The sequence below is a fragment of the Mizuhopecten yessoensis genome, unplaced genomic scaffold, assembly GCF_002113885.1.
Source record: "Mizuhopecten yessoensis strain PY_sf001 unplaced genomic scaffold, ASM211388v2 scaffold7597, whole genome shotgun sequence".
In the NCBI taxonomy this organism is placed as follows: Eukaryota; Metazoa; Mollusca; class Bivalvia; order Pectinida; family Pectinidae; genus Mizuhopecten; species Mizuhopecten yessoensis.
Genome location: NW_018407127.1, coordinates 664700 through 689483, shown reverse-complemented (window position 1 = coordinate 689483; position 24784 = coordinate 664700). Strand labels below are relative to the sequence as shown.

At 35.8% G+C, this 24784-nt stretch overlaps 1 long non-coding RNA gene across 1 annotated transcript; it reads right to left on the bottom strand.

Annotated features, from left to right (window-relative positions):
- Positions 1–664: 664 nt before the first annotated feature.
- On the bottom strand, positions 665–24739 carry LOC110454004. Its single transcript, XR_002463331.1, has 3 exons — positions 24535–24739; positions 12831–13023; positions 665–732 (listed from the first exon to the last, which is right to left on the bottom strand). It is a non-coding gene; the product is annotated as an uncharacterized LOC110454004 (long non-coding RNA).
- Positions 24740–24784: the final 45 nt, after the last annotated feature.

The following is a 24784-nucleotide window of genomic DNA, read 5'->3' as shown; positions in this document are numbered from 1 at the left end:
GGTAGTGCCAATGAAACCACGGGGCAAGCTAGTATGTCTAACAATTGTACTACAGAGCTTGCAACATTCGCCCGTGTACTGCCTTTGTGATAGATTAAAACTATTTTCCTTAATTTCGAACTAAGCCTGTATTTATGAATAATGTACATTGTATATGCTTACCAAGTTTCTTCAATAAAAAAGTTTCTTCAAGTTTCTTCTTAAATTGATATTTAAGCAAATTATCTTGCGGTTACTAAAGTTTGGAAATTGACCAAGCAGAGCACAGTGTGCTTATTATTAAGTACGCGCGGAGTATGCTAAATTTCAAACTTAGCTTAAGTCGTCGTATAGATGTGCATGCATACCAAGTTTCAACAAAATCGAACAATATTTGAGCAAATAATGTTGCTGAAACTAAAGTGTGGACGGACGGACGGTCCCCATACCTCAATACGTTTCCTCAAAAATGTTGGTGGTCAGATAACCCGATGAGGTCATGACAACGACCGTAAAACATGTCTTTAGTCTTAACAAATCTCCATTTGTCGAAACCATGTGTTAGTAAATTTGTCAGTCAGCCGTCAATATCTTTATATATCTAATATATACCAATAGTTGTTATCTATATCTGTATCATTGTTTATAGACAAATTATTAAACATTCTTTAAAAAAGACACTTACCTGAAATATAGCTCTGATATTTTTTCAAGGTTCAATTTCTGGAGGATAGCTGTTTCTGTAATGGGGTTCTATAAAATCAAATACATTTTTGCATTATTGTTTTTTCTTTACAAAGAGAAATAGAAATAATAAATAAAATAAGTGATCAACAACTGCATTAAAAACGTCAACGATAACATATATCGGCCACAAAGACAAACACACGACGAAAACATCAAACACTGACGGCAACAACGACATCAACTGCAATAATAGAAACGACGACGACGACAATTGAAATAACAACGAAACAAAAACGATAGCGACGATACCGACAAAAAAACACCGTGTGTTTTATACCAAGCGAAACAGTCCTTCATTATACATACCTCCCGATATAATAGTACAAACAAGAACTCCCTGTGTTTTATAACAAGCACAACAATATTACAAAAAACATACCTCCCGATATACATACCTCCTGATATAACAGTACAAACAAGAACCCCCTGTGTTTTATAACAAGCACAACAATCCTACATAATATATACTTCCCGAAATACACACCTCCCGATATAACAGTACAAACAAGAACCCCCTTTGTTTTATACCAAGCAAAACAGTCCTTCAATATATATACCTCCCGATATAACAGTACAAACGAGAACCCCCTGTGCTTAATACCAAGCAAAACAATCCTTCAATATACATACTTCCCGATATACATACCTCCCGAAATAACAGTACAAACAAGAACCCTATCTGTTTTATACCAAGCAAAAAAGTCCTTTATAAAATACATACCTCCCGAAATAAAAGTACAAACAAGAACGCCCCTGTGTTTTATACCAAGAAAAACAGTCCTACAAAATAATAACTCCCGATATACACACCTCACGAAATAACAGTACAAACAAGAACCCCCTGTGTTTTATACCAAGCGAAACAATCCATCAATATACATACCTTCCGATATAACAGTACAAACAAGAACCCCCTGTGTTTTAGACCAAGCAAAACTGTCCTTCAATATACATATCTCCCGATATATCAGTACAAACAAGAACCCCGTGTGTTTCATACCAAGCAAAAGAGTCCTTCCCGATATACATACCTCCCGATATAACAGTACAAACAAGAACCCTGTGTGTTTTATACCAAGCAAAACAGTCCTTCAATATACATACTTCCCGATATAACAGTACAAACAAGAACCCCGTGTGTTTTATAACAAGCAAAACAGTCCTTCAATACACATTCCTCCCGACATAACAGTACAAACAAGAACCCCTTGTGTTTTTATACCAATCAAAACAGTCCTACAAAATACATACCTCCCGATATACATACCTCCTGATGTAACAGTACACACAAGAACCCCCAGTGTTTTATACCAAGCAAAACAGTCCTTCAATACACACTCCTCCCGACATAACAGTACAAACAAGAACCCCTTGTGTTTTTTATACCAATCAAAACAGTCCTACAAAATACATACCTCCCGATATACATACCTCCCGATGTAACAGTACACACAAGAACCCCCAGTGTTTTATACCAAGCAAAAACGTCCTTCAATATATATACCTCCGGATGTAACAGTACAAACAAGAACCACTTGTGTTTTATACCAAGCAAAAACGTCCTTCAATATGCATACTTCCCGATATAACAGTACAAACAAGAACCCCCTATGTTTTATACCAAGCAAAAACGTCCTTCAATATGCATACCTCCCGATGTAACAGTACAAACAAGAATCCGCTGTGTTTTATACCAAGCAAAAGCGTCCTTCAATATACATACCTCCCAATATAACAGTACACCAAAGAACCCCTTGTGTTTTATACAAAGCAAAAACGTCCTTCAATATACATACCTCCCGATATAACAGTACATACAAAAAAAACTGTGTTTTATACCAAGCAAAAACGTCCTTCAATATGCATACCTCCCGATGTAACAGTACATACAAGAACCCCCTGTGTTTTATACCAAGCAAAGACGACCTTCAACATACAAGAACCCCCTGTGTTTTACACCAAGCAAAAACGTCCTTCAGTATACATACCTCCCGTTATACATACCTCTCGATATAACAGTACAAAAAAGAACCCCGTGTGTTTTATACAAAGCAAAAACGTCCTTCAATATAATTACCTCCCGATATACATACCTCCCGATATAACAGTACAAACAAGAACCCCCTGTGTTTTATACCAAGCAAAAACGTCCATCAATATACATACCTCCCGATATACATACCTCCCGACGTAACAGTACAAACAAGAACCACCTGTGTTTTATACCAAGCAAAAACGTCCTTCAATATGCATACCTCCCGATGTAACAGTACACACAAGAACCCCCTGTATTTTATACCAAGCAAAAACGTCCCTCAATATACATACCTCCCGATATAACAGTACACACAAGAACCCCCTGTGTTTTATACCAAGCAAAAACGTCCTTCAATATGCATACCTCCCGATGTAACAGAACAAACAAGAACCCCCTGTGTTTTATACCAAGCAAAACAGTCCTTCAATATACATGCCTCCCGATATAACAGTACAAACAAGAACCCCCTGAGTTTTATACCAAGCAAAACAATCCTACAATATACATACTTCCCGATATACATACCTCCCGATATAACAGTACAAACGAGAACCCCCTGTGTTGTATACCAAGCAAAACAGTCCATCAATATACATACCTCCCGACGTAACAGTACAAACAAGAACCACCTGTGTTTTATACCAAGCAAAAACGTCCTTCAATATAATTACCTCCCGATGTAACAGTACAAACAAGAACCCCTTGTGTTTTATACCAAGCAAAAATGTCCTTCAATATAATTACCTCCCGATGTAACAGTACAAACAAGAACCCACTGTGTTTTATACAAAGCAAAAACGTCCTTCAATATACATAACTCCCGATATAACAGTCCACACAATAACCCCCTGTGTTTTATACCAAGCAAAAACGTCCCTCAATATACATACCTCCCGATAAAACAGTACACACAAGAACCCCCTGTGTTTTATACCAAGCAAAAACGTCCTGCAATATAATTACCTCCCGATGTAACAGTACAAACAAGAACCCCGTGTGTTTTATACCTCCCGATGTAACAGTACAAACAAGAACCCACTGTGTTTTATACCAACCAAAAACGTCCTTCAATATACATACCTCCCGATATAACAGTCCACACAATAATCCCCTGTGTTTTATACCAAGCAAAAACGTCCTTCAATATACATACCTTCCGATGTAACAGTACAAACAAGAACCCCCAGTATTTTACACCAAGCACAACAATCCTACAAAATACATATTTCCCGATATACATACCTCCCGATATAATAGTACAGACAAGAACCCCCTGTATTTTATACCAGGCAAAACAGTCCATCAATATACATACCTCCCGAAATAACGGTACAAACAAGAACCCCCTGTGTTGTATACCAAGCAAAACAGTCCATCAATATACATACTTCCCGAAATAACGGTACAAACAAGAACCCTCTGTGTTTTATACCAAGCACTACTGTCCTTCAATATACATGCCTCCCGCTATAACAGTACAAGCAAGAACCCCCTGAGTTTTATACCAAGCACAACAATCCTTCAACATACATACTTCCCGATATACATACCTCCCGATATAATAGTACAGACAAGAACGCAAAAACGTCCTTCAATATAATTACCTCCCGATGTAAAAGTACAAACAAGAACCCACTGTGTTTTATACCAAGCAAAAACGTCCTTCAATATAATTACCTCCCGATATAACAGTACACACAAGAACCCCCTTGTGTTTTATACCAAGCAAAACAGTCCATCAATATACATACCTCCAGATGTAACGGTACAAACAAGAACCCTCTGTGTTTTATACCAAGCACAACTGTCCTTCAATATACATGCCTCCCGATATAACAGTACAAACAAGAACCCCCTGTGTTTTATACCAAGCAAAACAGTCCTTCAATATACATGCCTCCCGATATAACAGTACAAGGACGTAACAGTACAAACAAGAACCACCTGTGTTTTATACCAAGCAAAAACGTCCTTCAATATGCATACCTCCCGATGTAACAGTACAAACAAGAACCCCCTGTGTTTTATACCAAGCAAAACAGTCCTTCAATATACATGCCTCCCGATATAACAGTACAAGCAAGAACCCCCTGAGTTTTATTCCAAGCACAACAATCCTACAACATACATACTTCCCGATATACATACCTCCCGATATAATAGTACAGTCAAGAACCCCCTGTATTTTATACCAAGCAAAACAGTCCATCAATATACATATTTCCCGAAATAACGGCACAAACAAGAACCCTCTGTGTTTTATACCAAGCACAACTGTCCTTCAATATACATGCCTCCCGATATAACAGCACAAGCAAGAACCCCCTGAGTTTTATACCAAGCACAACAATCCTACAACATACATCCTTCCCGATATACATACCTCCCGATATAATAGTACAGTCAAGAACCCCCTGTATTTTATACCAAGCAAAACAGTCCATCAATATACATTCCTCCAGATGTAACGGTACAAACAAGATCCCTCTGTGTTTTATACCAAGCAAAAACGTCCTTCAATATGCATACCTCCCGATGTAACAGTACAAACAAGAACCCCGTGTGTTTTATACCAAGCAAAAACGTCCTTCAATAAACATACCTCCCGATATAACAGTACACACAAGAATCCCCTGTGTTATATACCAAGCAAAAACGTCCTTCAATATACCTACCTTCCGATGTAACAGTACAAACAAGAACCCCCAGTATTTTACACCAAGCACAACAATCCTACAAAATACATATTTCCCGATATACATACCTCCCGATATAATAGTACAGACAAGAACCCCCTGTGTTTTATACAAAGCAAAACAGTCCTTCAGTATAGATACTTCCCGATATAACAGTACAAACAAGAACCCCCTGTGTTTTATACCAAGCACAACAATCCTACAAAATACATACTTCTCAATATACATACCTCCCGATATACATACCTCCTGAAATAACGGTACAAACAAGAACCCCCTGTGTTTTATACCAAGCAAAAACGTCCTTCAATATACATACCTCCCGATATAACAGTACACACAAGAACCCCCTTGTGTTTTATACCAAGCAAAACAGTCCATCAATATACATACCTCCCGATATAACAGTACAAACAAGAACCCCTGAGTTTTATACCAAGCAAAACAATCCTACTATATACATACCTCCCGATATACATACCTCCCGATATAACAGTACAAACAAGAACCCACTGTGTTTTATACCAAGCAAAACAGTCCTTCAATATACATGCCTCCCGATATAACAGTACAAACAAGAACCCTCTGAGTTTTATACCAAGCAAAACAATCCTACAATATACATACCTCCCGAAATAACGGTACAAACAAGAACCCTCTGTGTTTTATACCAAGCAAAACAGTCCTTCAATATACATGCCTCCCGATATAACAGTATAAACAAGAACCCCCTGAGTTTTATACCAAGCAAAACAATCCTACAATATACATACCTCCCGATATACATACCTCCCGATATACACACCTCCCGAAATAACAGTATAAACAAGAACCCCCTGAGTTTTATACCAAGCAAAACAGTCCTACAATATACATACCTCCCGATATACATACCTCCCGATATACACACCTACCGAAATAACAGTACAAACAAGAACCCCCTGAGTTTTATACTAAGCAAACAGTCCTACAATATACATACCTCCCGATATACATACCTCCCGACGTAACAGTACAAACAAGAACCCCCTAAGTTTTATACCAAGCAAAACAGTCCTTCAATATACATACCTCCCGATATACATACCTCCCGATATACACACCTCCCGAAATAACAGTACAAACAAGAACATCCTGAGTTATATACCAAACACAAAAATCCTACAAAATACCTCCCGATATAACAGTACAAATAAGAACCCCGTGTGTTTTATACCAAAATGTGCACTTAAATGTTGTACTGCGACCTGTATCGCACAGGTGTAATGTGCTCTCTCTTCCGAATACGAGTAACCAGACGTACTGTAGCTACATACGACTAGTTAGATACAGTCGATGATCCTGTTCTGCTAGTAACAGGATTGGCAATAGTGTTCACTTGTTTCTCCATATTCAATTAACTATTAAAGTATACCCCTAGGTTTTTTACTGCTGTGACTGTCTCAATAGTTCTGGCACTGACATTGAGCTAGAGAGCAACTGTTTGCTGACACTTTGGGGAAAAGACGATTAGTTCCGTCTTTTCCTGATTAAGCTTTAGCATGTTTGTTTTCATCCAGGTACTGATATCTGTCAGACAAGCTTCCAGATTGTCTGAAAGTGTATCCCAACTGTCGTGTTGTCTGATGACCATGTCAATTTGTGTTTCACCAGCATAACAGCGAAGGCTATGGCGACGACAAATCTCTCCGATCGGTTTGGAATATAGGCAATATTTTTGTGGTCCTAGCACCGACCCTTGAGGAACCTCGAAATCTAATATTTTGTCATGTGAGGTGGTAGATCCGATGGCTACACACTATATAAACTTTATTTATTTAACAACAATTATGAAACAAGTTATTTAAACTTATATTAATCACTCTTGTTGGCCCGTATGTTAGCGCGTGAGGGGTCTTAGTGTGGGAGGAAACCGGAGTACCCGGGGAAAACCCACGTGTTCGGGCAGGTGACCCCAACATTTTCACGTCCGATCGGAGAATCGAGCTCCGGTCGCCTTAGTAAAAAGGAAGTGCGCTGTCCACTGCACCACCCGACCACCCAATTGTACACACTGTTGTCGTTCACTCAGATAAGACTATATGGCATTGAACTAATGAACCATTTATGGATTATATAGCCGTATAGTGCAGTAAGGACAACGTGATCGTACTGCGTGTTTATATTATGACCGCAAATCGGCTCTAAAACAAGACGGCAATACAAACAACACATAGGTATTTTCTTTCTGTCAAAATTCGTTTTAATGCCATGAAATTGTGATACGGAGGATAAGTCCAATATTGAGTGTAAAAAGTTACCTTTTATAATCAATATTCCCAACCACCTTGCTAAGAAGTGTCAATTTACCTGTCGACCTTATTTTGAAGCATACGACAAGGTCAACAATAAGCTTGCCGTCCTCACCCTCGGTATACGTCTGTAACTACGTGAGGTAACTAAACAACTTGCATATTATCGAAGGTCCTCCGCACTTTTAACTTGTAAACACATTTCTTTATTGACAATGTGTATTTTCTTTAGGTGTTATGTTGGTTGTTTTGTGCAATTACAACGGTCGTAAGTGTTTGTTTCTCCATATGCCTTCTTCTCACAATAAAAACACATATACATCATTGTCGTTTTTTCTTCGTGTTGTAATATTTCTAAAACAACGCATATAGGTACAAAAAATATTTAAAATAATCTTTCGTACATGTATAACAACTAAATGTACATTCGAATATATATATAACCAACTCGTACATATTCTATACATTTGCGAACAAACGCTTCACTGGTCATTTGTCTGAGGAAGGTGACATCAGTACGTATCTCACAAGTCACCGAAACGTAACGCATAAACACTTACTGGTTGTGATACACAACATGAAAAAACTGTTAGAAATGTATAGTATTCAACGAAAAACAATCAAATATCCTCTATATTATTAATGATTTCATAGTACACGCAGCGACGTGTGAAGTATTAACTGAATGTCATAGTTTGTAGTATAATAGATGAAGAGACGTGTAATTATTGTTATGTTTGTAATATATAATATGTAATGGCGTGTAACTTGTAATTTAATGCTATGTTTGTCGTACACAATATGTAATAATAATATAACCAGATACCTCTCATGTGTGTCATGTCTGTGATTTTACCATCACGGTTTGAACTTAAGCAGCCCATCAATGTTGTATAGGCCTTCTAGATTTTTAATATTATATATAGGATATTAAACGAGTTTTCATTTCATATGAGATTTTATAAAACGAGTCTCAGGATGATTTAATTTTTGGCGACAGGTATCTGGTTAAATATCTGTAATGCACCCTCAGACTATATAGATGTTCTTTCAGAAGTATCCTAATTTGTAGACCAAAAACATGTCAAGATTTCAAGATTTTTAATATTTTTATTTCACTCAGACACACATAATATGTGTAACAAGAGGTCATGTATATATAACTTTGTTTGAGTGCATGACAGGCAAACATTCTATATCATAGCATAGTACATAATAATATATATACGTGTAGTTACATACAAATAATTCAGTGTTCAACTTATATAAAATGTCACTAATTACAAAAGAAAAACTTATAGAATAAAGACACAGAAGTACTTTTGTTAATTTTTGAACAAATAAGCTTACACTTTTTAACAATTTCATATTAAAAATTCTGAACATTTCTTTCCTTTTATGTTGGTTTGGACTTGTATAGAAATAGGCCGGAATATGTTTTTCCCTTATTTTGACTAAAGTGTCGTTATTACAAGTATATAAGTAATGAAACTCGTCCCCAATACCAGTATTACAAAGTGGGCATATTCTGTCCTGTCTTTGAATTCCCACCCATCTTCCTGTTTCTACTGGAAGCTTAAGATTTGAAGTTCTAAATTTGCAGATCATTTTCGTATTATTTGCGTTTAATCTTAACACAAATAGTCTTCTAAACCAAAGCGATATTTAAATGTAGAGTACAATCGTCCTCTGGATGAAGTTTCAATTTTATTAAACCAGGACTGAATAAACTGATCGTGTAATTTATGTATAATTGCAGCTTTTAACTAAGCAATATCGGGCAGAGAGGTTTTTGATGGATCCAAACATAGCTTAGACCTACGCTATCCAGGATAATTTAACATAATTCAACCATTTAAACTCGATTTGTCCATTTTCATGTAATGAGTACATCAATTTGTACATACGACTAGACAACTTATTTTCACTCGAGGTAAGTGTTTACCAAAATTTAATCATTCTCAATTTGCCATCAACCTCAATAGGGTATCTGCCCGTTTCTCCATATACCATAAAATTACAAGTATTTCTACGTAGACCAAGAATTCGTTTACAGAAATGGAGGTGTATTTTTCAAGTATACTAACATCCTCATAGCCCCATTTTTTGATGAGTATAGCAAAATTGGAGCAACTAGCGAGTCAAACAATTTGAATTGTAAATCAATGGGTAACGTAACATTTCTTATTTTCCTATATACGGCATATAGAGCTTTTTGGGCCTGTTCCGCTAATTGCTATTTTGCCACTACAAACCTTCCATTATAGTAAAATAGAACACCTAAGTATGGAAAAGAATCTTGAATGTCTAGCTCATTATCATATAATAGAAATCGATATCTGTTAGTATTCTTTCGTTTAGAAAAGATCTCACAATAATCCTGAAATTTATTTAGCATTGATTTTAGACCATCTGCTGTCTCTGATATTAACACTGTATCGTCAGCATATAAAACAATAAAAAGTTGTAAGTACATACCAATATGATCATGACAAAGTTCATCAATCTTTAGTAAACAATCGACATTTTTTTCCCAATAAATAGTCTCCTAAATCATTTTAAAATAATGCAAAAAAAAAAGGCGAGGAATTTTCCCCTTGTTTTAGTCCGACATTGGAAGTGAACAATTCTGACATTTCATTCCCATTTCTCACACAAGATTTCGTATCAGAATACATGTTAATTAAAACTTTAAATATTTTACCAGTTATGTTACATTTGAGTAGTTTTTGCCACAAGCCTATTCGCCACACCGAATCGAAGGCTTTTCTAAAGTCAACGAATGCACAATATAGTTTTCTACCGGAGGATAAATAAAACGTTGTCAAAACGTGTAAAATAAAATGTTGTCTAGTGTTGAATGACCTTTTCTGAAACCTGCTTGTGCGTTACTTATGAGTTCAATTTCATCAGATAGTTTGTATAATCTTGCATTTAAAATCGACGTAAAAACTTTTCCCAAGCATGAGACCAACTTCATAGCCCTGTAATTATCCAACTTTTTGCGATCACCTTTGTTCTTATAGATTGGATTGATTATTCCTGTACTCCAACTTTCGGTATTATACCAGTGTCCAATATTATATTAAACATATCAACATATACAGGTAACATTGTGTCAACCGTACTCTTTATGTACTCATTGACTATACTATCAATACCACAAGCTTTGTTATTATTCAAATGTTTTATAGCATGAAAATTCTCATCAGTAGTAATTCTATCATTCAAAATATTATCATACAAACATTCATTTACAAGTAGAATTTCAAATTCCTCCTCTGTTTCATTGTTAAGATTCATTTCTTTTAAATAATCATGTAGTTCGTCTATTGTCAGATCAATTTTACGACGACCTTTAGGCTTATCAATTCTATTCAAAATGTCCCAGAAGTGTTTTGGTTTAAATTTGGAAGCTTTCCTCATTTCATGTTCAATATTTTCTTGGAACTTTTTATAGGTTCTATTAATGAGTTTTCTGTACTCTCTACCTTTTTTGTTCATTTTTTCTGATTTCTTTGGCTTTTAAAGTTTTTTGTAATCTCTCTTAGATTCATGAAATTCTTTTCTTTTCATAACACATTCACGGATAAACCAGGGTTCGTCCTCTTTGGTGAATACTTTTTTCCCATTGTGCACTTTTTTTGTTTGAAAAACTTCTCTTGCTGAGTTCAAAAACAATTCAGCAATGTTATTTACTAAATCGTTTACATCGTCTCGCGATATAATCTCATTTGGAGACTCAAGTATATTTTTATTTTTTTAATTAATTTCGTGTTATTTACCCCTCTCGTCCATATGTACTGTAGTTACGAAATCAGTTTGTTTTTCGTTTACCCATTTACCGATTCTCTCAGTAAGATGAACCGGTTCCTCGTTTTTGTATACTGTTTCAGAATATTGAATAGTAAATTTTAGTCTACAGTGCACGTCTGAAATCAAAGGATCAAAGTCTAAAACTTCAAAGTGACACAAGAGAGGAAAAACATTGGACAATACAATCAAATAATCAACTAAGCTCGCATATTTACAAGTATTCTTACCAATGAATCTATCATTGCCGACTCTACCGTTTGCAATGTATAAATTATTATTTTTACAAAAATCAAGCAGATTACGACCAAATGTATTTGGTCATGCCAGGTCTTGACTCGTTCTTTGAAGCGGTACCCCAAAACGGGTTAACTCTTCGTAATCATATAAATACTCATGTAAATCGTCATTTTCATGTGTATTCAATGTTTCAATTAAATGTTCATCTGGAACGATATAATCGTCACAAGTATTAGTTCTGGCATTAAAATCTCCGATAAGTATAACTTTTTGTCATTTTTAATAAAGTAATCATTTCGCCCTGAATATCTAAGAATGCTTCATTAGAAGCATGCCTGTGAAAGCTTCATTTAGCCAAACGATTTTTGAGTAGTGATTTTTGCGGTATTTAAGTAGATATTCAGGAGAATATATTTTGTATATTTCAGTTAATTTGTATGTGTACATACACAATACGTTGACTAAGTTTCAAAATAAAATCAAACACATATATAGAGCAAAACCATACCAACAGTAGGGACAATCTAATCTTTCTTTTTCGGGAAAATCCATCCCATCATTCAGACAAACGTGAAACAACAACTACATCACACAAGATACTTTGTATCACATAACTCAGAAAACTTACATTTTGACAGGTTTTAAAGCCAAAATGTAGAGGGTTAATCAAACAGACAGCCATTTTGTTGGGCCATTCACAATTTATGACGTCACGTCATTGTCCATAGTATAAGATCACAATCGATTTCTGACTGGCACAGCCAATGTAAAACGCTCCAGGGTATATTACACTAGTGACATATGTAAAAAATATTACAGGACGAATTCACTGGATAACAGGCCGATTATGTGATAAATGGCTTTACTGACGGCGAATTTTTGAATCAATTGTCGAGTCTATTAAATTCCAAATCAATTGTCGAGTAATTTGTTGATTCTATTAAATACCAAACAGCTGTAATCATGTTAAATACGTTATATTATCTGTAGTAAGAGACGTTTTATCATTTTACTAATAGTACTTACCTCCATTGGCCATGTCGAGAACTTCTTGGTCAAAAAGTGAAGAACTTTCTGTTCCGAACCTGTAATTTGCTGTAAGTCATAATTCTTACTCTGATGTAGTATGAGTAGTGTACAGACCACAATGACGACGGCGAGGATGACAGTCCTCTTCTGGGCAGAGGAAGGCATGGTCAACAATCTTTATAATCACGATCTGCGGAAAAGAGAATTAATCAATGCCATGAATGGAAAAGTTAGAAGCAGAATGTTGGTAGGGTGGAGATGGGGTAGGGGAATGTTTGTTGTGTGGATGTAGGGGGAAATGAGATTGTGGGTGTTTGTATGTGTTTGGGAGGGGAATGTTGGTGGTGTTGAGTTTGGGGGTAGTAGGATTGTGGATGTGTGAATGTGTTTGGGAGGGGAATGTTGGTGGGGTACAGGGTGGTGTAAGGGGATTGTGGGTGGGCGTATGTGTTTGGGAGAGGAATGTTGGTGGGGTACAGGTTGGTGTAAGGGGATTGTGGGTGTGTGTATGTGTTTGGGAGAGGAATGTTGGTGGGGTACAGGTTGGTGTAAGGGGATTGTGGGTGTGTGTATGTGTTTGGGAGAGGAATGTTGGTGGGGTACAGGTTGGTGTAAGGGGATTGTGGGTGGGTGTATGTGTTTGGGAGAGGAATGTTGTAAATTAAAAGGCAGCCTTTCAATCCGTAACGACGTTGTGACTAGTAACGACGTTGTGACCAGTAACGACGCTGTCACCATTTACGACGTTGTGACCAGTAACGACGTTGTGACCACTTACGACGTTGTGACCAGTAACGACGTTATGACCAGTAACGAATTTGTGACCAGTAACGACGTTATGACCAGTAACGACTTTGTGACCAGTAACGACGTTGTCACCAGTAACGACGTTGTGACCAGTAACGACACTGTGACCAGTAACGACGTTATGACCAGTATCGACGTTGTGACCAGTAACAATGTTATGACCAGTAATGACGTTGTGACCAGTAACGACGTTATGACCAGTAACGACGCTGCGACAAGTAACGACGATGTCACAAGTAACAACGTGTGACCAGTAACGACGTTGTGACCATTTACGACGTTGTGACCAGTAACGACGGTGTGACCAGTAACGACGTTGTGACCAGTAACGAATTTGTGACCAGTAACGACGTTATGACCAGTAACGACTTTGTGACCAGTAACGACGTTGTCACCAGTAACGACGTTGTCACCAGTAACGACACTGTGACCAGTAACGACGTTATGACCAGTATCGATGTTGTGACCAGTAACAACGTTATGACCAGTAATGACGTTATGACCAGTAATGACGTTGTGACCAGTAACGACGTTATGACCAGTAACGACGCTGCGACAAGTAACGACGATGTCACAAGTAACGACGTTGTCACCAGTAACGACGCTGTCACCAGTAACGACGTTGTGACCAGTAACGACGCTGTGACCAGTAACGACGTTGTAACAGCCCTATACCAGGTAGGATACCGAAACTATTAGATATACCAGGTATGATACGTAAACTATTAGATAGACCAGGTATTATACCTAAACTATTATTAATATCAGATATTATACCTAAGCTATGAGATGTATCAGGTATAATACCTAAACTATTAGATATACCAGGTATTATACCTACACAATTAGATAGCTATAATACCTACACAGTTAGATATACCAGCTATAATACCTACACAGTTAGATATACCAGCTATAATACCTAAACTATTAGATATACTAGGTATAATACCTATAAAATTAGATATACCAGGTATAATACCTACACATTTAGATATACCAGCTATAATACCTACACAGTTAGATATACCAGCTATAATACCTACACAGTTAGATATACTAGCTATAATACCTACACCGTTAGATATAGCAGCTATAATACCTACACAGTTAGATATACCAGGTATTATACCTACACACTTAGATATACCAGGTATTATACCTAAACTATTAGATATACCAGGTATAATACCTACACAGTTAGATATACCAGGTATAATACCTAAACTATTAGATATATCAGGTATAATACCTACACAGTTAGATATACTAGGTATAATACCAAACTATTAGATATACCAGGTATTATACCTAAACTATTAGATATACCAAGTATCCTAAACTATTAGATATATTAGGTATAATACCTAAACTATTAGATATACCAGCTGTTATACCTCAACTATTAGATATACCAGGTACAATACCTCCACTATTTGATATACCAGGTATAATATCTAAATTATTAAATAAATCAGGTATAACACTACACAGTTAGATATACCAGCTATAATACCTACACAGTTAGATATAACAGGTATTATACCTACACAATTAGATATACCAGGTATTATACCTAAACTATAAGATATACCAGGTATTATACCTAAACTATTAGATATACCAAGTATCCTAAACTATTAGACATATTCGGTATAATACCTAAACTATTAGAAATACCAGCTGTTATACCTCAACTATTAGATATACCAGGTACAATACCTCCACTATTTGATATACCAGGTATAATATCTAAATTATTAGATAAATCAGGTATAATACCTACACAGTTAGATATACCAGCTATAATACCTACACAGTTAGATATAACAGGTATGATACCTAAACTATTAGATATACCAGGTATTATATCAAACTATTAGATATACCAAGTATCCTAAACTATTAGATATATTCGGTATAATACCTAAACTATTAGATATACCAGCTGTTATACCTCAACTATTAGATATACCAGGTACAATACCTCCACTATTTGATATACCAGGTATAATATCTAAATTATTAGATAAATCAGGTATAATACCTACACAGTTAGATATACCAGCTATAATACCTACACAGATAGATATAACAGGTATGATACCTAAACTATTAGATATACCAGGTATTATACCTAAACTATACGATATACCAGGTATAATACCTGAACTATTAGATATATCAGGTATAATACCTAAACAGTTAGATATACCAGGTATAATACCTACACAGTTAGATATACCAGGTATTATACCTAAACTATTAGATATACCAGGTATTATACCTAAACTATACGATATACCAGGTATAATACCTGAACTATTAGATATATCAGGTATAATACCTAAACAGTTAGATATACCAGGTATAATACCTACACAGTTAGATATACCAGGTATTATACCTAAACTATAAGATATACCAAGTATCCTAAACTATAAGATATATTAGGTATAATACCTAAACTATTAGATATACCAGCTGTTATACCTCAACTATTAGATATACCAGGTACAATACCTCCACTACTTGATATACCAGGTATAATATCCAAATTATTAGATATACCAGGCATAATATCTACAAATTAGATATACCAGGTATGATACCTAAACTATTAGATATACTAGCTGTAATACCTAAACTATTAGATATACCAGGTATTGTACCTAAACTGTTAGATATACCAGGTATTATACCTACACAGTTAGATATACCAGCTATAATACCTACACAGTTAGATATACAAGCTATAATACCTACACAGTTAGATATACCAGCTATGATACCTACACAGTTAGATATACCAGCTATAATACCTACACAGTTAGATACACCAGCTATAATACCTACACAGTTAGATATACCAGCTATAATCCCTACACAGTTAGAAATACAAGCTATAATACCTACACAGTTAGATATACAAGCTACAATACCTACACAGTTAGATATACCAGCTATGATACCCACACAGTTAGATATACCAGCTATAATACCTACACAGTTAGATATACAAGCTACAATACCTACACAGTTAGATATACCAGCTATGATACCCACACAGTTAGATATACCAGCTATAATACCTACACAGTTAGATACACCAGCTATAATACCTACACAGTTAGATATACCAGGTATTATACCTACACAATTAGATATACCAGGTATTATACCTAAACTATTAGATATAACTATACCAGGTATTATACCTAAACTATTAGATATAACAGGTATAAAACCTAAACTATTAGATATACCAGCTGTAATACCTAAACTATTAGATATTCCAGGTATGATACCTAAACTATTAGATATACCAGGTATAATACCTAAACTATTAGATATACCAGGTATGATACCTAAACTATCAGATATACCAGGTATAATACCTACACAGTTAGATATAACAGGTATAATACCTACACAGTTAGATATACCAGCTATAATACCTAAACTATTAGATATACCAGGTATTATACCTAAACTATTATATATACCAGGTATGATACCTACACAATTAAATATCTCAAGTATAATACCTACACAATTAGATATACCAGCTATAATACCTAAACTATCAGATATTCCAGGTATTATACCTAAACTATTAGATTTACCAGGTATGATACCTACACAATTAAATATCTCAGGTAATATACCTACACAATTGGATATACCAGCTATAACACCTTAACTATCAGATATACCAGGTATTATACCTACACAGTTAGAAATACCAGGTATTATACCTAAACTATTAGATATACCAGGTATTATATCTAATAGTTTAGGTATACCAGGTATTATACCTAAACTATTAGATATAACAGGTATAATACCTACACAGTTAGATATAACAGGTATTATACCTAAACTATTAGATATACCAGGTATGATACCTACACAATTAAATATTTCAGGTATAATACCTACACAATTAGATATACCAGCTATAATACCTTAACTATCAGACATTCCAGGTATTATACCTAAACTATTAGATTTACCAGGTATGATACCTACACAATTAAATATCTCAGGTATTATACCTACACAATTGGATATACCAGCTATAACACCTTAACTATCAGATATACCAGGTATTATACCTACACAGTTAGATATACCAGGTATTATACCTTAACTATTAGATATACCAGGTATTATACCTAAACTATTAGATATACAAGGTATGATACCTAAGCTATTAGATATATCAGGTATAATACCTCCACAATTAGATATACCAGGTATTATACCTAAACTATTAGATATAACAGGAATAATACCTAAACTATTAGACATACTAGGTAAAATACCTAAACTATTAGATATACCAGGTAATATACCTAAACTATTAGATATACCAGGTATGATACCTAAACTATTAGATATATCAGGTATAATACCTCCACAATTAGATATACTAGGTATTATACCTAAACTATTAGATATACCAGGTATTATACCTAAACTAATAGATATATAAGGTATAATACCTAAACTATTAGATATAACAGGTAGTGTAGATAAACTATTAGATATACCAGGTATTATGCCTAAACTATTAGATATACCAGCTATAATAACTACACAGTTAGATATACAAGCTATAATACCTACACAGTTAGATATACCAGCTATAACACCTACACAGTTAGATATACAAGGTATTATAACTAAACTATTAGATATACCAGGTATTATACCTAAACTATCAGATATTCCAGGTATTATACTTAAACTATTAGATATACCAATCATAATACCTACACATTAGATATACCAGGTATAATACCTAAACTATTAGATATACCAGGTAATATACCTAAATTATTAGATATACCAGGTAATATACCTAAACTATTAGATATACCAATCATAATACCTACACATTACTATACTATGACGGAAGACAACAATAAAGCCGAACGGGAATGTTCAGGTCAGGGTATGTTCAGATATACCTATATAAGCATAACAACCCTAGCAGTCATTTTGATTTATTCTCAATATAAAATGGCCGTCGCTATTACCACCCGAGTGTCAATAGCCACTTCCGCGGCGCGTGGCTATTGACATTCGGGGCATCTCTGGAAAGTTGTTACCGGGTGTTTACGTTGCTTTTTTGCACCTCTGTAATCAGAAGTTCACGTAAATTTTATTCGGTTATTTCATGCTCATTACAAAATAATGGCAGCTTAATACTATTATTATTTAATTCAATTTTATTTCATCGACGCATTGGTCGATTAAATGCAGTAAATTAACTGATAGCGACTAATATATATATCAAAAATGTATTTAGAGGATTATTAAATTGTTACAAATATAACAATTTGATAATATATGCATTATTGTATTAATTTGTGTATTCAACCGTTAATTATTTAAGCTGGATATATTTATCATACCCCGTGCATGACGTGACCGGTTCAGATCGCAAGCCAAGTAATATACAACATGGCAGCGCATTACTTTCGCTTTGTTGGAATGAGACGAATCTTTTGAAATAATTCAGTGGTTAGAATACACTGTTTGGAATTATTGTCGGACACCTTATGATGCTATTTGGTAACTGTTGAGCAGTTCATTATCTGACATCTGACTGAATATTTCGTTACATTGTATATCATCTAGGGACCATTAAAGTATTGCGTTGTTAACAAAACAAGAGTACGTGGGTAAACGTACATGTACTAGTCTATTATAGGTGTGGCTAGTACACTATAAATGTACCTCTGGGTAAACGGACTCCTAATAGTACAATTTAAAGATATATACATACTTGCAAACTTTCACTTTTTTGGAGGCAGACTCCCGATTTTGAAACAGACTTCTCTTCATGGCAAGGTTAGGGTTTTAGGATCATCAGAAGGTAAACATACATTAAGACCCATTCACCCTCTCCTCGCTCCTACCCATTAAGCCCTTCCTTTTTTTTGTCTTTCTCCTACCAGTTAGCCCATTCCCATCAGCTACCCTGTTAGCCCTTTAAATGTTGGCACTATCCATTAATTTGTATCATATTGCCTCCTAAACATGAATCCTCTACCTAATAGCCACATTCCCATTAGCCGTCACCTAATATATGAGCCCTTGTACCCATTATCCCTCCCTTTAATTACTCATTAATGTTCTTACTGTCAAGTTGTTGACCCCTCCTCCCAGCATTAACAACCTATGGTACCTAACCTATGCCCCCTACATTCCCCCNCCAACCCGTGCAGGTTCCCACTGCATGGTGATTAGAGGCGAGTTATGTGCCCTCCCTACCCCTATCCTGCAGAATTGGAATGGGTCTTCCTTGTCCTCTGTACATGTTAAGGGTAAGTTAAAGAAACCAAGAATATGTTAAATTATACAGGTGTACCTGCAGTATCCCACTACATGTGTATCGTAAACGGTGACTTATGCTGGGCACCCTGCACCCTACTATCTCTTTGTGGCGGTGTCTCCCCAGGCACTAGTCATATTATGACCTTGGCTGTTGCAAGGTCATTAAACCCTAAATTAACAAACACTCCTAATCTACCTACACATAGGCCTTTTAATCTTTAATCCCCTACACCTTAACATTTGATCATAACGATGGGCTTCCTACAAATGCACCTGTTAGCCTCTATCTGTTTACCCCTACTTTTAACCCCTACCTGAAACCTTTTAATATTGGCCCTGCTACTTCTAGCCACCTAACCATAGGCCTTTAAATAATTAAATAGCTATTAACCATTGTTGCCCCATCCATTAGCCCCCTACTGAAACTCCTCTCCATTAACTCCTACCTGTTAGCCCCTATCTTTTTAGCCTCCTACCTTTAAACTCCTTACCATTATTATGAGAAAGCCATACGAATTATAAGGAGAACTAAAACTTGATGCTTCATCCCAGATCTTGAACATGAAGTGCAGAAGGCCTGTGTAACGTACGCGTCCCGGGGTCCGTACCCTAGTCACTTCTAAGGATCCCTGTGCTGTAAGCTTAATTATAACTATACTACAGTTGCAAATATATACAAATATGTGTTACTACCTTGTAACCAGCATACCTATTACCTAATGCTTAATACATGATATAAACAGAATAATTACTGCACGACTATAGAACTAATACCAAAGCTATCTGTTTTGCATCACTATAACACACTACACACACTACCGTACAATCCAGGCAGTACACACTCGACTCCCTAGTCGCGGCTAGCCCTAGTCACTATAGTATACAGCTAGTCAGCTACCCAAGCTATATGACCTAGTCGCGCCGATCACGACAGCCTTATACTAGTATACAGCTACGGCACTCTCTAATGACCACGACTATCGCTAGTCACGACTAGCCCTAACGAATATACCTAGTCACGACTAGCCTGGTCGCGACTACCCCTAGTCACGACTAGCACCAACGACTATACCTAGTCACGACTAGCACTGCACAGCCTATGCCCGTGACACCTTCTGTCTAACGGTATCTCGCTACAGCACTCAATCGTTTATTTACATGTAACATATCTTCCATGCAGTGAGTGGATCAAGGCAAGACTTATTCAGTCACTTCTATCTTTCCAACACAAAGCCGGTCTCGCATACATTAGATACTTGCGATCTGTCCCTACTGTACACACGCCGAGATTAGAACAGAACTGGCCCGATTGTCGCTGGATTCTGCCTATTTATACCCTCTTGCTATCCTAGCGACACCTAGCGGTGAGTGAGGTATAATCATCTGTACGTTTTGATTGTACCTCGAAAACTATCTGTCTTTTAAGCGTTCGAATTACGGAGACATAACACAAATGATTAACGCCAACAGATCAACGTATCTAACCTGAATAATATGCTAAATCAGGGAAGGTAGGATTACGATATGTACATTCATCACACCTGTATCTCTCACCTGGTTCTTCAGTCAGATTCCGGAATTTATCGATTGAGCCTTGAACATCAATAACCGAAGAAGTCATAAAATGCGACAACAATATTCTGCTGGGCAGAGCAATTGTATCCTTAAGGATTAAGTCTTAGAAGCAAACTTTATTAACAATTAATCCTTACAAAAGGAAGAGATACATTACTTCAACAAATTATCTACAGACATATTATGACACAATTTATTCTATTTAATTTTTTTTTAACAAGAAAATCAGTAAAATTGATGGATTATGCTCCCTGAAAAGGTCACTGAGACTGAAATAAAATGTGACCTCGCTGTGATCTAGATCTTGGGTGTACAGACTCAAAGTGGTAAAATCAAACATTGAGCTATCTTCAGCAAGTCAGAAGTGTTATGGCCCAGCAAATGTATTAATCATTTGAACTTCATGTGATCATGACTTTGGGCTGCAGACCCAATTATGGTTTGCGACACACTGTTTTGCCATCCTACATTTAATTCTAAAAATTCATGTTTTATAGTGATCTTCCGAGATTCAGAAATGATGGCCAAGACAATGAATTTGATTGTTGACCTCAATTGGACTTTGACCTTGGGCCAATGTACCCAACTGTGTGTGCCACACACCGCCTTGCCATCCTACATACTCCCTTAAGTTTAATTGGGTTATCTTCAGCAAGCTAAAGTTATGAACCCCAACAATGAATTTGACCATTGACCTGAATATAACTTTGACCTTGGGGATATGGACCCAATTAGTGTTTGTAGTACTCTGTCCTGCCATCATACATACATGTATATCCCTCACATTGCATTGAGATATCTTAAGTGAGTAAGAAGTTATGGCCTGGACAATGAATTTGACCTAAGACCTCAATGTGACCTTAACCTTTAATGTACAGACTTAATTGTAGTTTGCAACAGACCATCTTGCAATCCTACATGTATTCCTTTAATTTCATGGAGCTAGCCATAGTCAGTACTTATGGCCCAGACAGTGAATTTGACCTTTGAAATCAATGTGACCATGACCTTGGATGTACTGACCCTAGAGTAGTATGCGACAATTCGGCTTATCATCTTACATTTATTCCTTAAATTGTATTAAGATATCTTCAGAGGTTCAAAAGTTATGGCTCTGATTATGGATTTGACCAATGACCTAAATGTGACCATGACCTTGACTGTATTGACCCTAGAGTAGAACCCTATTCACCACTTTACCATCCTACATATGTTCCTTAAATTTTATTACAATATTTTTAATGGTCAAAATTTATGACTCTGACAACAAATCTGACCTTTGACCTCAATGTGACCTTGACCTAGGATTGAATGACAAACATATGGATAGCAGCTATGTAGTAAACCTTGGATTAAGTCATGAACATGAGTATACCTGTATTCATCTGTTCATGCAATGCAATTGCATATATGATTTTTAGGTACAGATATCAACTCTTTCCATATTATGATCAAGGAAGGGAGCCCTTGGGAGGGATTCAGAGATCCAGACACTGGACCAATATAGAAACTATGATTGAGTTTATCTCTTATGCATGTATGGGTAAAGGGTAGGAATCTCGACCAGTTTCCTGTTCTACCTTAGGAAATCTGGAAAATGCTGGAATTTAATATAAAAAAATATAAAAAAATAACCAATCATTTTTTTTTTCAATCAGTGCACCGTATGCAAAAAGTCATACAAAATCAGAGAAGATAACCAAGTATCTTTCTAATGAAAAAAATTGACAATTTGCCGATTTTGTAAAAACAAAAAAATCTCCAGTATAAGCTGGTATATTACAACTTGTAATAACTTAACAAACCTTAAAATTGCGAGATTTCAACTAGGTTCAGACTAAATATTTGTCCACTAAGTGGAATAAGTGTCAAGTTTGAAGATATATCTGAATATTTTGTTTCTTAAGGAATTTGACAATTTTCACCTTAGAAAATTGGGAAAAATGTGTAATTTTTGAAGGAAAATCAATATTTTTCAAAATACTGAATATTTACAGTATTCGCTGTCCAATAGTGGTACAAAATCATTGGAATGACTAAATTAGCTTTTAAAGAAACATTTTAATTTGATTTTTTTTATATCCTGTAGTATATTTTCGCGGATTTAAGTCCTGATATATATTTATATAGATGTCACTCGTGCAAGGATCAGTAAGGCTGCCATATCCTGTTCATATACACAAGAAAGAAAAAAAACAGAAAAAATACACCTGCCATACATAATATTTTAGAGTGTACACTTCAAAAACCACAACAAAACATGCTCATCTTTTACCTTCATGAAGCTGTAAATTTCAACATTTTGCTTCTACATTGCTTCTTATGTAAGCAAACAAAGGCACAACGATATCTCGGAAAAGTCGACCATGACAACAACATTAAGTTACGTCGACGTAGTTAACCGTGTGATGTTTACTTTACGATACTGCGAATATCAAAACAAAAACTGAAACATATCACTTTCACAAATAATTTTGCAGCTTAGATTTAAATTATATAATGACAACTTGGCAATCCAATAGAAATGCCGTTTTCAAACATTCCGGTAGTCTATCCTAACAACCATGCGTCCTCTTACTCGGCCATTCGAAACACCTAGCAACAACGAATTATAAATTGTAATGATAAGTACCTAATTAAGTTTTCTTAAGTGTATATACTGATATACATTGTTAAATTAAATCAATAATCCATTCACTTAGTTTTATTGAAGACCAAAGCTTACATTTATCGTTCTTGGTCCTATCCGGATATGCACAACCGTCTACGCACAATTACTATCGCCACATGAAAACTTTCCGCAATCCGCTACCCGGCATACCGTTTTCTGCATATCTAGCCCGAGTGTCAATAGCCACTCCGATTAAAAATTGTACATGTTTTTTTCTACAAACGCGTCATGAGTTTTATCACAATGAAATAAAATGTAGTAGAAACTATGCTTTAATATGAAAAGAAAGCAAACACTTACCAAAAGTACGTCGGATATTTCCCAATTTAGTTGATCAGACTATCGCCTACAGGAAGTACATCCGCTATATATGTTCTCTCCAAGCGCGTCCGACATACGTGTATCACACTAACTGCCTCTGCTACATTTTCTATTTATTGTACCAGTATATCTCGTTTTCGTTTGACCAAATATATCTTGTAAGTTTACCGTTCGACCTTATTCCTCCAGAGGCCGCTATATATCACTACAGGTATATTCTGTATAGTTG